Here is a 14,888-nt window from a genome sequence, read left to right as displayed (position 1 = left end):
GACAACAATGAGACAGCCTATAGAGAGGAGGTCAGAGAACTGGCAGTGTGAGCAGGACAAAGGAGCTGATTGTGGACTACAGGAAAAGGTGGGCCGAACAGGCCCCCTTTAACATCAACTGGGCTGTAGTGGAGCGGGTCAAGAGTTTCAATTTCCTTGGTGTCCACATCACCAACGTTCTTATCATTGTCCAAACACACCAAGACAGTCGTGAAGAGGGCATGACAAAACCTTTTCCCCTCAGAAGGCTGAAAGGATTTGGCATGGGTCCCCAGATCCTCAAAAAGTTATAAAACTGCACCATCAAGAGCATCCTGACCGGTTGCATCACCGCCTGGTATGGCAACTGCTCGGCATCTGACCATAAGGCGCTACAGAGGGTAGTGCGTACGGCCCAGTACATCACTGGGGCCAAGCTTCCTGCCATCCAGGATCTATATAATAGGCGGTGTCAGAGGAAAGCCCATAAAATTGTCAGAGACTCCAGTCACCCAAGTCAAAGACTGTTTTCCTTGCTTCCGCAGAGTGTTATTGTGTTATTGACTTGTTTATTGTTTACTCAATGTGTTGTTGTCTGTTCACACTGCTTTGATTTATCTTGGCCAGGTCACAGTTGTAAAAGAGAACTTGTTCTCAACCGGCCTACCTGGTTAAATAAAGGTGTTCTCAACTGGCCTACCTGGTTAAATAAAGGTGTTCGAAACTAGCCTACCTGGTTAAATAAAGGTGTTCTCAACTAGCCTACCTGGTTAAATAAAGGTGTTCTCAACTAGCCTACCTGGTTAAATAAAGGTGTTCTCAACTGGCCTACCTGGTTAAATAAAGGTGTTCTCAACTGGCCTACCTGGTTAATTAAATAAAGGTGTTCTCAACTAGCCTACCTGGTTAAATAAAGGTGTTCTCAACTGGCCTACCTGGTTAAATAAAGGTGTTCTCAACTAGCCTACCTGGTTAAATAAAGGTGTTCTCAACTAGCCTACCTGGTTAAATAAAGGTGTTCTCAACTAGCCTACCTGGTTAAATAAAGGTGTTCTCAACTGGCCTACCTGGTTAAATAAAGGTGTTCTCAACTGGCCTACCTGGTTAAATAAAGGTGTTCTCAACTAGCCTAACTGGTTAAATAAAGGTGTTGTCAACTAGCCTACCTGGTTAAATAAAGGTGTTCTCAACTGGCCTACCTGGTTAAATAAAGGTGTTCTCAACTAGCCTACCTGGTTAAATAAAGGTGTTCTCAACTAGCCTACCTGGTTAAATAAAGGTGTTCTCAACTGGCCTACCTGGTTAAATAAAGGTGTTCTCAACTAGCCTACCTGGTTAAATAAAGGTGTTCTCAACTAGCCTACCTGGTTAAATAAAGGTGTTCTCAACTAGCCTACCTGGTTAAATAAAGGTGTTCTCAACTAGCCTACCTGGTTAAATAAAGGTGTTCTCAACTGGCCTACCTGGTTAAATAAAGGTGTTCTCAACTGGCCTACCTGGTTAAATAAAGTTGTTCTCAACTAGCCTACCTGGTTAAATAAAGGTGTTCTCAACTGGCCTACCTGGTTAAATAAAGGTGTTCTCAACTAGCCAACCTGGTTAAATAAGGGTGTTCTCAACTGGCCTACCTGGTTAAATAAAGGTGTTCTCAACTAGCCTACCTGGTTAAATAAAGGTGTTCTCAACTAGCCTACCTGGTTAAATAAAGTTGTTCTCAACTAGCCTACCTGGTTAAATAAAGGTGTTCTCAACTAGCCTACCTGGTTAAATAAAGGTGTTCTCAACTGGCCTACCTGGTTAAATAAAGGTGTTCTCAACTAGCCTACCTGGTTAAATAAAGGTGTTCTCAACTAGCCTACCTGGTTAAATAAAGGTGTTCTCAACTGGCCTACCTGGTTAAATAAAGGTGTTCTCAACTGGCCTACCTGGTTAAATAAAGGTGTTCTCAACTAGCCTACCTGGTTAAATAAAGGTGTTCTCAACTAGCCTACCTGGTTAAATAAAGTTGTTCTCAACTAGCCTACCTGGTTAAATAAAGGTGTTCTCAACTAGCCTACCTGGTTAAATAAAGGTGAAATAAAAAATAAAAAGCGGTACCAGAGCGTCAAGTCTGGGACCAAAAGGCTCTGTCCTCCCTTCTACTCCCAAGCCATAAGACCGCTGAACAATTCATCAAATGGCCACCGGACTATTACATTGACCCCCCATTTGTTTTTACACTGCTGCTACTCGCTGTTTATTATCTATGCATAGTCACTTCATCCATACTTACATGTACAAATGACGCCTAACATGTACCCCCGCAAACTGACTCATTACCGGTACCCCCTGTATATAGCCTTGTTTATTGTTATGTTATTGTGTTACTTTTAATTATTTTTTACTTTAGTTTATTTGGTAAATATTTTCTTAACTCTTCTTGAACTGCACTGTTGGTTAAGGGCTTGTAAGTAAGTATTTCATGGTAAGGTCTACACTTGTATTCGGCGCATGTGACAAATGAAGTTTGATTTGATGTTACAGACTTGCAACTGCATTGGAACAACACTGTTCACTAAATTCCACCTGAGCATAAACCTTCATTTATCATCTTCATTTCTGTGTGCAACGTCTGGAGCCTTAAAACGTTTCAACCAATGAAGTATACATGTGTTCTGAAAATAGTCATACTATTGGAAGCTGTAGTCACAGTCCTCCCCCTTTTTGGAACACCGCCCCGGAACAGGACCCCGTCTGCTGCTGTCTGGTTTCCACTAGATATCACAGCCACAAAGTACAAATCGGCATACTTAATATAATAATAATAAATAATGTATGAAAACAAAACACGTATTGTTGGTCTTGATTTAAGGTTAAGGCATAGGGTTAGCAGTGGGTTAGCAGTGTGGTTAAGGTTAGGATTAAGTTTCAAATGAAATTTTAAAAAGGTAAATTGCAGAAATAAGAGGAGTTCATGACTTTGTGGCTGTGGTAAATAGCGACGACCGCGCTGAGGGCCAACACGTAAACTATGTGACTGTGTCAGAGAAACAACTTAGGCTACAGTGGTTCATCCTTTAGTACTGCGGTGCAGCTTGCATGGTGCCGCAGAATTCAATGGCACTTTATTTAAGTGTGAAGCACTGGGACCATTAATGCTGGTTAGTGCTAGTTTGACCACCAGAGGGCATCTTTGAGAAACATTTGATAGTCGCCCTGGGTGATATGGCCTAACAGTAATATCGGAGTTTTGGACGCCTAATAAAAGCATAATCAGTATTCTAACTCCCCCTTGTGGAGGTCTGGAGTAATGAAGTGGAGTCGCAGGGTACCGTACAAAACCACAAATTACTTTTAAATCCCGCAGCATAATCGCAAAACATTTACATTTACATTTACATTTAAGTCATTTAGCAGACGCTCTTATCCAGAGCGACTTACAAATTGGTGCATTCACCTTATTTAGTGGAGAAACCACTGCAGATGTAGGTTCTCTGACACAGTCACGTAGCCTACATGTTGGTTATCTGACAGTCACATTTTGGTTATGTGACTGTGTCAGAGGCACAAAAAGTACCAACAGAACAAAGTAGTATGGACCTGTTTCCATTTGTAATGGAATAAAACATCAGACATTTAAATGTCAACCTGTTATCAAAATCCTATTTCCCTGTCAACAGATAGTTTTCTCTTAAACAGTCAGAACTGGTGTCTCTGACTGAGAACGTACAGCAGAAGCATTCTTACAACAACGAGTTGGAGAACATCAACACGGTTAGCTGTCTTTAAAAAAAACGTATTAAACCCTGTACCCATCCTCCTTTCTGTGGCATTTTAAATCCTTTAGCAAATGTCATTGGTTAATCTTTTTCCTGACTCGAGCCTTGCAAAAGTTCATTCTCGCCCTGTCTCTGCAGAAATTAAACCCGCCCACACGGTCTGTAAACAGTGAAGGATTTATACCAATGCTTTCGAAATTGGATGACAGTATAGAGTATGTTTCTTCCCATGTAATTATATTTTCATCCCACATAGGAAAGTGTGTATTCTATTGTAGAGCTGTGTCTTCATATTGGATGATTTACTTCCTTTTTTTTCAGGCAAACTTGAAGGATTACCCAGTGTATCTGACCAAGTTACAACAATGTCTGTCTAAAGCCCTTCACGAAGACGCTATGCAGAATCTCACCAGCCAGTTAACAAATGGGTAGGAAGGAGTCCTCAGACGCTTTTTTATCATGGATTTTGACTTGGTACTGGTACACAAGTCTTCTGTCTTGAGTTGTCTGTCTGATTTAAAATGTATTTTTCTTTCAGGATCTGTTGGGTCTAACGGACCCAGACGATGCCTTCACACTGTGTCAAGTTCAGAGCAGCTGCACCCAAAGTCAGACTGAGTATAATTATTTATTTATTTTTTCTGTTGGAATTAAACATCAAATTGCTAAGCCATCCTTTTGGTTGAACATCTCTGTTGTGTTTGTAGAGATGAATAATAGTGATTGTTCTTTCAGATGCTGATTGGAACAAATGGAACAGAGGTCAGAGAGAATACTTGAGCGAGTATTGGGTTCATGTACTGTATGATCATGGCTTATCAGGATCGCCTCACCTACTGTGGTGTGTTCTGTTATCTTTATGTCATTCAAATCAACGTTTATTTGTCACATGCGCCAAATACAACAGGTGTAGACTTTTACAGTGAAATTCTTACTTACAAGCCCTTAACCAACAATGCAGTTTATAGAAAAATACCTTAAGAAATAAAAGTACCAAATAATTAAAGAGCAGCAGTAAAATACCAATAGCTAGGCTATATACAGGGGCTACCGGTACAGAGTCAATGTGCGGGGGTACCGGTTATTCGAGGTAGTTGAGGTAATATGTACATGAAGGTAGAGTTATTAAAGTGACTATGCATAGATAATGAACAGAGTAGCAGCAACATTAGGGGGGGGGGGCAATGCAAATATTCTGGGTAGCCACTGCTTAGATGTTCAGGAGTCTTATGGCTTGGGGGTAGAAGCTGTTTAGAAGCCTTTTGGACTTAGACTTGGTGCTCCGGTACCGCTTGCCATGCGGTAGCAGAGAGAACAGTCTATGACTAGGGTGGCTGGAGTCTGACAATTCTTAGGGCCTTCCTCTGACACCGCCTGGTATAGAGGTCCTAGATGGCAGGAAGCTTGGCATCTGTGATTTACTGGGCCGTACGCACTACACTCTGTCGTGCCTTGCGGTCAGAGGCCGAGCAATTGCCATACCTAGCAGTGATGCAACCAGTCAGGATGCTCTCGATGGTGCAGCTGTAGAACCATTTGAGGATTTGAGGACCTGAGGGGGAATAGGTTTTGTCATGCCCTCTTCACGACTGTCTTGGTGTGCTTGGACCATGTTAGTTTGTTGGTGATATGGACACCAAGGAACTTGAAATCCTCAACCTGCTCCACTGCAGCCCCATCGTTGAGAATGTGGGGGTGCTTGGTCCTCCTTTTCCTGTAGTCCACAATCATCTCCTTGGTCATGTTGAGGGAGAGGTTTTTGTCTTAGCATGACACGGCCAGGTCTCTGATCTCCTCCCTATAGGCTGTCTCATTGTGGTTAGTGATCAGGCATACAACCATTGTGTTGTCGGCAAACTTAATGATGGTGCATGCCTGGCCATGCAGTCATGAGTGAACAGGGAGTAAAGGAAGGGACTGAGCACGCACCCCTGAGGGGCCCCTGTCTTGAGGATCAGCGTGGCGGATGTGCTGTTACCTATCCTTACCACCTGGGGGCGGCCCATCAGGAAGTCCAGTATCCAGTTGCAGAGGGAAGTGTTTAGTTCAAGGGTTCTCAGCTTAGTGATGAGCTTTGAGGACACGATGGTGTTGAACACTGAGCTGTAGTCAATTAGTAACATTTTCACATAGGTGTTCCTTTTGTCCAGGCATGAAAGGGCAGTGTGGAGTGCAATAGAGATTGTATCATCTGTGGATCTGTTGGGGCGCTATGCGAATTGGAGTGGGTCTAGGGTTTCTGGGAAAGTTGCTTTGTGAGCCATGACCAGCCTTCATGGCTACAGAAGTGAGGGCTACAGGTCGGTAGTCATTTAGGTAGGTTACCTTAGTGTTCTTGGGCACAGGGCCTATGGTGGTCTGCTTGAAAGATGTTGGTAATACAAACCCAGACAGGGGGAGGTTGAAAATGTCAGTGAAGACACTTGCCAGTTGGTCAGTGCAAGCTTGGAGTACATGTCCTGGTAATCCATCTGGCCCAGCGGCCTTGTGAATGTTGACCTGTTTAAAGCTCTTAGTCACATCAGCTACAGAGAGTGTGATCACACAATCGTCCGCAACAGCTGGTGCTCTCATGCATGTTTCAGTGTTACTCGAAGCAAGCATAGAAGTAATTTAGTAATTTAGCTCATCTGGTAGGCTTGTCTCACTGGGCAGCTCGCGGCTGTTCTTCCCTTTGTAGTATGTACTAGGTTTCTTCCTAGGTTTTGGCCTTTCTAGGGAGTTTTTCCTAGCCACCGTGCTTCTACACCTGCATTGCTTGCTGTTTGGGGTTTTAGGCTGGGTTTCTGTACAGCACTTTGATATATCAGCTGATGTACGAAGGGCTATATAAATACATTTGATTTGATTTGATTTTGATTTGATGTAATAGATTGCAAGCCCTACCACATCCAGATTAGCCACTCACTGCCGGATCCTTACAAGGCACCCCGATCTCCTTCCGCACGGTTGGTTAAGAGCCAATAAAATGGCAGCCATCCCCTCCGGGTGCGATTATTATTTACATTTATTTCCTAATTCCTACACATGTTCTGTTACAGTATCTATGTGTAAAACCTACCTGTGTTCTGTCACCTATGTGTAATGCCTACCCGTGTTCTGTCATCTATGTGTAATGCCTACCCGTGTTCTGTCATCTATGTGTAATGCCTACCCGTGTTCTGTCATCTATGTGTAATGCCGATCAGTGTTCTGTCATCTATGTGTAATGCCTATCAGTGTTCTGTCATCTATGTGTAATGCCTACCCGTGTTCTGTCATCTATGTGTAATGCCTACCCGTGTTCTGTCATCTATGTGTAATGCCTACCCGTGTTCTGTCATCTATGTGTAATGCCGATCAGTGTTCTGTCATCTATGTGTAATGCCGATCAGTGTTCTGTCATCTATGTGTAATGCCGATCAGTGTTCTGTCATCTATGTGTAATGCCGATCAGTGTTCTGTCATCTATGTGTAATGCCTACCTGTGTTCTGTCATCTATGTGTAATGCCTACCCGTGTTCTGTCATCTATGTGTAATGCCGATCAGTGTTCTGTCATCTATGTGTAATGCCGATCAGTGTTCTGTCATCTATGTGTAATGCCTACCCGTGTTCTGTCATCTATGTGTAATGCCGATCAGTGTTCTGTCATCTATGTGTAATGCCGATCAGTGTTCTGTCATCTATGTGTAATGCCTACCCGTGTTCTGTCATCTATGTGTAATGCCTACCCGTGTTCTGTCATCTATGTGTAATGCCTACCTGTGTTCTGTCATCTATGTGTAATGCCTACCTGTGTTCTGTCATCTATGTGTAATGCCTACCTGTGTTCTGTCATCTATGTGTAATGCCTACCTGTGTTCTGTCATCTATGTGTAATGCCTACCTGTGTTCTGTCATCTATGTGTAATGCCTACCTGTGTTCTGTCATCTATGTGTAATGCCTACCCGTGTTCTGTCATCTATGTGTAATGCCTACCCGTGTTCTGTCATCTATGTGTAATGCCGACCCGTGTTCTGTCATCTATGTGTAATGCCGATCAGTGTTCTGTCACCTATGTGTAATGCCTACCCGTGTTCTGTCACCTATGTGTAATGCCGACCCGTGTTCTGTCATCTATGTGTAATGCCTACCCGTGTTCTGTCACCTATGTGTAATGCCGACCCGTGTTCTGTCACCTATGTTTAATGCCGACCCGTGTTCTGTCATCTATGTGTAATGCCGACCCGTGTTCTGTCGTCTATGTGTAATGCCGACCCGTGTTCTGTCATCTATGTGTAACGCCGACCCGTGTTCTGTCATCCATGTGTAACGCCGACCCGTGTTCTGTCATCTATGTGTAACGCCGACCCGTGTTCTGTCATCTATGTGTTATGCCGACCCATGTTCTGTCGTCCATGTGTAATGCCGACCTGTGTTCTGTCACCTATGTGTAATGCCGACCCGTGTTCTGTCGTCCATGTGTAATGCCGACCCGTGTTCTGTCATCTATGTGTAATGCCGACCCGTGTTCTGTCATCTATGTGTAATGCCTACCCGTGTTCTGTCATCTATGTGTAACGCCGATCAGTGTTCTGTCATCTATGTGTAATGCCGACCCGTGTTCTGTCGTCCATGTGTAATGCCGACCCGTGTTCTGTCGTCCATGTGTAATGCCGACCCGTGTTCTGTCATCTACAATCGCAGACTTGACCAGCCAAAACAATAAAGACCACTATGCATTAGTAATGGGCTCCTAATCAATTGTGCTATTATTTAATGTGTTTTTTTTTTGCGTTATTTGTAACCTATTTTGTACATATTATGACCGAAAAGAGCTTCTGGATATCAGAACAGAGATTACTCACTGTGAACTGGACAAAGATTATTTTCTTTAACGAGTCGGACGCAAAGGATTTATTCCAGATACCAGACCAGGCCCAAATCTCAGATATTCGCATGAAGAGAAGACACAGATACAGGGGACGCAGGTCCGGGTGCCTTGTGAGAATTTGTCGACGAGTGGGTAACCCGCCTCTATCATCCGTCCTATTGGCCAATGTGCAATCATTGAAAAATAAACTGGATGAACTCCTGTCAAGACTATCCTACCAACGGGACATTAAACTGTGATATCTTATGTTTCTCCGTGTCCTGACTGAACGACGACATGGATAACAAGGGGTGGCAGTCTGTGTCTATTTGTTAATAACAGCTGGTGCGTGAAATCAAATATTAAGGAAGTCTCAAGGTTTTGTTTGCCTGAGGTAGAGTATCTCATGATAAGCTGTAGACAACACTATTCACCAAGAGTTAATCTATATTTTTCGTAGCTGTCTATTTACCACCACAAACCGATGCTGGCACTAAGACTGTACTCAACGAGCTGTATATAGCCATAAGCAAACAAGAAAATGCTCATCCAGAGGCGACTCTCCTAGTGGCAGGGGACTTTAATGCAGGGAAATTTAAATCTGTTTTACCTCATTTCTACCAGCATGTTACAGGTGCAACAAGAGGAGGCAAAACAATTGACACCACTTTTAATCCACACAGAGACGCTTACGAAGCTCGCCCCCCATTTGGCAAATCTGACCACAATGCTCTCCTCCTGCTTACAAGCAAAAACTAAAGCAGGAAGTACCAGTGAATCGCTCAATATGGAAGTGGTCAGATGACGCAGCTGCCAAGCTACAGGACTGTTCCGCTAGCACAGACTGGAAAATGTTCTGGGACTCATCCAATGGCATTGAGGTGTATACCACATCAGTCACCGGCTTCATCAATAAGTGCATTGATGACATTGTGGTAGGCCTGATCACAGACAACGATGAGACAGCCTATAGGGAGGAGGTCAGGAACCTGGAAGAGTGGTGCCAAGGCAACAACTTCTCCCTCAATGTGATCAAGACAAAGGAAATGATTGTGGACTACAGGAAAAGGTGGGCGGAGCGCGCCCCCATGCTCATTGACGGGGCTGTAGTGGAGCAGGTTGAGATCTTCAAGTTCCTTGGTGTCCATATCACCAACAAACTATCATGGTCCAAATACACCAAGACAGTCATGAAGAGGTCACGACAACGCCTATTCCCCCTCGAGAGACTGAAAAGATGTCATGGGTCCCCACATCCTCAAAACGTTCTACAGCTACACCATCGAGAGCATGACTGGTTGCATCACCGCCTGGTATGGCAACTGCTCAGCCTCCAACCGCAAGGCGCTACAAGCTTCCTGCCATCCCGGACCTTTACCAGGTGGTGTCAGAGGAAGGCCCTAAAAACTGTCAAAGACTCCAGCCACCCCAGTCATAGAATGTTCTCTCTGCTACCACACGGCAAGCGGTACCAGAGCATCAAGTCTAGGTCCAAGAGGCTTCTGAACAGCTTTTTCCCACAAGCCATACGACTGCTGAACAGCTAATTAAATGGTTATTTGCATTTATGCTGCTGCTACTCAATGTTTGTCATGAATGCATAGTCACTTAACCACTACCAACATGTACATATTACCTCAATTACCATGACTAACCTGTACCCCTGAACATTTACACATTTACTCGGTACTGCTACCCGTCCCTTTCAGAGCGTGCTCCTAATCTCAGCTCGTTACCTGTACAAAAGACATCTGGGAGCCAGAAATATTTCTGATTGAGACGGGGTCAAATACTTATTTCCCTCATTAAAATGCAAATCAATTTATAACATTTTTGACATGCGTTTTTCTGGATTTTTTTTATTGTTATTCTGTCTCTCACTATTCAAATAAACCTACCATTAAAATGATAGACGGATCATTTCTTTGTCAGTGGGCAAACGTACAAAATCAGCAGGGGATCAAATACTTTTTTCCCTCACTGTAACCTCGTGTTATTTTATTGTTGCTCTTATTTTTTTAATTGTAGTCTTATTTATTTTAAATCGATTTCTTCTTAACTGCATTTTTGTTTAAGGGCTCATAAGTAATCATTTCTACACCGTTATAAACAGCAAGGACCGCTGTGCATTAGTAAGATCACAGTATTTTACGAAGATCCATTTACTTATGATTGGTTTTATTGTATTTGTCAGATACAGTTGCATAGATACTGTACAAACACATTACTGAAATGATATTATCTGAGAAGACTTCAACATGTTTTGTCAGCGCTGATGTTGTCTGTCTGTTTTGTGTTTCTCTTCCCAGGTGTGTTGTGGCTTCGCCTTCATGTTTCACGTCTGTCAGGATGAGCACCGGCTCTACACTGACTTCTTTTCCAAACCCACACATAGACTAGAGGAAGTACTGTACCCACACCTAGACTAGAGGAAGTACTGTCTCCAAACCAACACCTAGACTAGATGAAGTACTGTCTCCAAACCCACACCCAGAGTAGAGGAAGTACTGTACCCACACCTAGACTAGAGGAAGTACTGTCTCCATACCCACACCTAGACTAGAGGAAGTACTGTCTCCAAACCCACACCCAGACTAGAGGAAGTACTGTACCCACACCTAGACTAGAGGAAGTACTGTCTCCAAACCAACACCTAGACTAGAGGAAGTACTGTCTCCAAACCAACACCTAGACTAGAGGAAGTACTGTCTCCAAACCCACACCCAGACTAGAGGAAGTACTGTCTCCAAACCCACACCTAGACTAGAGGAAGTACTGTCTCCAAACCCACACCCAGACTAGAGGAAGTACTGTACCCACACCTAGACTAGAGGAAGTACTGTCTCCAAACCAACACCTAGACTAGAGGAAGTACTGTCTCCAAACCCACACCCAGACTAGAGGAAGTACTGTCTCCAAACCCACACCCAGACTAGAGGAAGTACTGTCTCCAAACCCACCCCTAGACTAGAGGAAGTACTGTACCCACACCTAGACTAGAGGAAGTACTGTCTCCAAACCCACACCTAGATTAGAGGAAGTACTTTCTCCAAACCCACACCAAGACTAGAGGAAGTACTGTCTCCAAACCCACACCTAGACTAGAGGAAGTACTGTCTCCACACCTAGATTAGAGGAAGTACTCTCCAAACCCACACCAAGACTAGAGGAAGTACTGTCTCCAAACCCACCCCTAGACTAGAGGAAGTACTGTACCCACACCTAGACTAGAGGAAGTACTGTCTCCAAACCCACACGTAGACGAGAGGAAGTACTGTCTCCACACATAGACTAGAGGAAGTACTGTACCCACACCTAGACTAGAGGAAGTACTGTCTCCAAACCCACACCTAGACTAGAGGAAGTACTGTCTCCAAACCCACACCTAGACTAGAGGAAGTACTGTACCCACACCTAGACTAGAGGAAGTACTGTCTCCAAACCCACACCTAGACTAGAGGAAGTACTGTCTCCAAACCCTCCCCTAGACTAGAGGAAGTGCTGTACCCACACCTAGACTAGAGGAAGTACTGTACCCACACCTAGACTAGAGGAAGTACTGTCTCCAAACCCACACCTAGACTAGAGGAAGTACTATACCCACACCTAGACTAGAGGAAGTACTGTCTCCAAACCCACACCCAGACTAGAGGAAGTACTGTCTCCAAACCCACCCCTAGACTAGAGGAAGTACTGTACCCACACCTAGACTAGAGGAAGTACTGTCTCCAAACCCACACCTAGATTAGAGGAAGTACTTTCTCCAAACCCACACCAAGACTAGAGGAAGTACTGTCTCCAAACCCACACCTAGACTAGAGGAAGTACTGTCTCCACACCTAGACTAGAGGAAGTACTGTACCCACACCTAGACTAGAGGAAGTACTGTCTCCAAACCCACCCCTAGACTAGAGGAAGTACTGTACCCACACCTAGACTAGAGGAAGTACTGTCTCCAAACCCACACGTAGACGAGAGGAAGTACTGTCTCCACACATAGACTAGAGGAAGTACTGTACCCACACCTAGACTAGAGGAAGTACTGTCTCCAAACCCACACCTAGACTAGAGGAAGTACTGTCTCCAAACCCACACCTAGACTAGAGGAAGTACTGTACCCACACCTAGACTAGAGGAAGTACTGTCTCCAAACCCACCCCTAGACTAGAGGAAGTACTGTACCCACACCTAGACTAGAGGAAGTACTGTCTCCAAACCCACACCTAGACTAGAGGAAGTACTGTCTCCAAACCCTCCCCTAGACTAGAGGAAGTGCTGTACCCACACCTAGACTAGAGGAAGTACTGTACCCACACCTAGACTAGAGGAAGTACTGTCTCCAAACCCACACCTAGACTAGAGGAAGTACTGTACCCACACCTAGACTAGAGGAAGTACTGTCTCCAAACCCACACCTAGACTAGAGGAAGTACTGTACCCACACCTAGACTAGAGGAAGTACTGTCTCCAAACCCACACCTAGACTAGAGGAAGTACTATACCCACACCTAGACTAGAGGAAGTACTGTCTCCAAACCCACACCTAGACTAGAGGAAGTACTGTCTCCAAACCCACACCTCGACTAGAGGAAGTACTGTCTCCAAACCCACCCCTAGACTAGAGGAAGTACTGTACCCACACCTAGACTAGAGGAAGTACTGTCTCCAAACCCACACCTAGACTAGAGGAAGTACTGTCTCCAAACCCACACCTAGACTAGAGGAAGTACTGTCTCCAAACCCACACATTGACTTTTTTTGTAGCACCTTCCTTTAATGCTAATGCTCACTGAAACTCAGAGCTCTGTACAGAATATGTTTGTCTTGAAGTAAAGGCTCACATCAATTAATATTTCCCTGTTAGTATTCTCCTTTCTTTCTTTTTCTTTCATTTATTTTCTGTCTGTCCTGTCTGTCTTGTCTTTCTACACCTGCTGACTTTACTGTTGAATTAACTGGCAGCTGTAACATGCTACACAGTGAGATAAAACATGTATCTAAACTGATCAGATACTAGCTAGTGTTTCTCTCTTGTAGAAGAAATGCATTTTCAACATACTGTCATTTCCCAGAGGACAACTCAAATGTGACCTTTTGCTCACTGGTGGGAAAGTGGAGGAGTTTACCCCCCTCCAGTGAACTGCTGGAGAAGCTGTATGACGTCCTGCGACTGCTCATCATCCACGGTATCTACTTGGAGATCATGTCAGAACTCTGTGGCATCCTAAATAATGAGATGCTACAAGACCACGTCCACAACAAAAACGGTACTGTCATTCGCAATACAAAGGACCTCTGGTTACTCTTACCATCACGCTACAGTATGTTACATGTTTACACCGTAACGTATTTTCAGAGAGCGGTGTAATTATGCCTACACGTCAACAGATAAAACATCCCCAAGGACATGGTGTTTCTTTCTATAAGCGAGGGTGTATGAGTAGGAGTGTATGACGTTATGGTGTGTGTAGCTGGTCAGCTGGGGGCGTTTGAGGCGGTGGTGAAACAGATGCTGGAGGATGTCCAGGAGAGGCTGGTCTACCGGACGCACATCTACATCCAGACTGACATCATCGGAGACAACCCCGCCCCCGGGGACCTGGCCTATCCCGAGAAACTGGAGAGGATGGAGGTGGGTTTGACTGACTGCCTGTCTTAAGTCAGTGGGAGGAATTTGTCCCTATATACTAATCTAAGGTTAATTCTGGGTTTTTTAAATGTGTTTTTTTAACCTTAATTTAACTAGGCAAGTCAGTTAAGAACCAATTCTTATTTACAATGACGGCCTACACTGGCCAAACCCGGACGACGCTGGGCCAATTGTGCGCCGCCCTATGGGACTCTCAATCATGGCCGTTTGGGATACAGCCCGGAATCGAACCAGGGTGTCTGTAGTGACACCTCAAGCTCTGAGATGCAGTTCCTTAGACCGCTGTGCCACTCGGGAGCCCAGTTAAGATGAACACAATGTTCTCTTTCTGTAATATTTCCAGTGTTCTGGTGATAGTGATTGACACGGATTCTGTAGCAGCTGACAGTCACTGCCCTTTGTTTTGACTTCTACAAGGTCTTGGCGTTTTACACTACAGATGTTTACAGTACACTTGGTGCTGTCTGAGTAGAATAGAAAGAGCCTGTCTCCAAGAGGCCTGTTAGATGTTTTCTGTGCTGGAGACGTCTCCCTGTTCAACTTGTAATAAACTACGTCCGGGCATGAGTAATCCATGAGTAATCCATGAGTAATCCATGAGTAATCCGTGAGTAATCCATGAGTAATCCATGAGTAATCCATGAGTAATCCGTGAGTAATCCATGAG

At 44.3% G+C, this 14,888-nt stretch overlaps 1 pseudogene; it reads left to right on the top strand.

Moving 5' to 3' along the window:
- The first annotated feature begins 3,268 nt into the window (after positions 1–3,268).
- The window catches only part of LOC118366576 (conserved oligomeric Golgi complex subunit 3-like), a 33,250-nt pseudogene continuing 21,630 nt past the window's right edge, over positions 3,269–14,888 (top strand).

This window comes from Oncorhynchus keta, chromosome 34 (assembly GCF_023373465.1).
Source record: "Oncorhynchus keta strain PuntledgeMale-10-30-2019 chromosome 34, Oket_V2, whole genome shotgun sequence".
NCBI classification, from domain to species: domain Eukaryota; kingdom Metazoa; phylum Chordata; class Actinopteri; order Salmoniformes; family Salmonidae; genus Oncorhynchus; species Oncorhynchus keta.
This window is presented reverse-complemented; position numbering and strand designations above follow the sequence as displayed.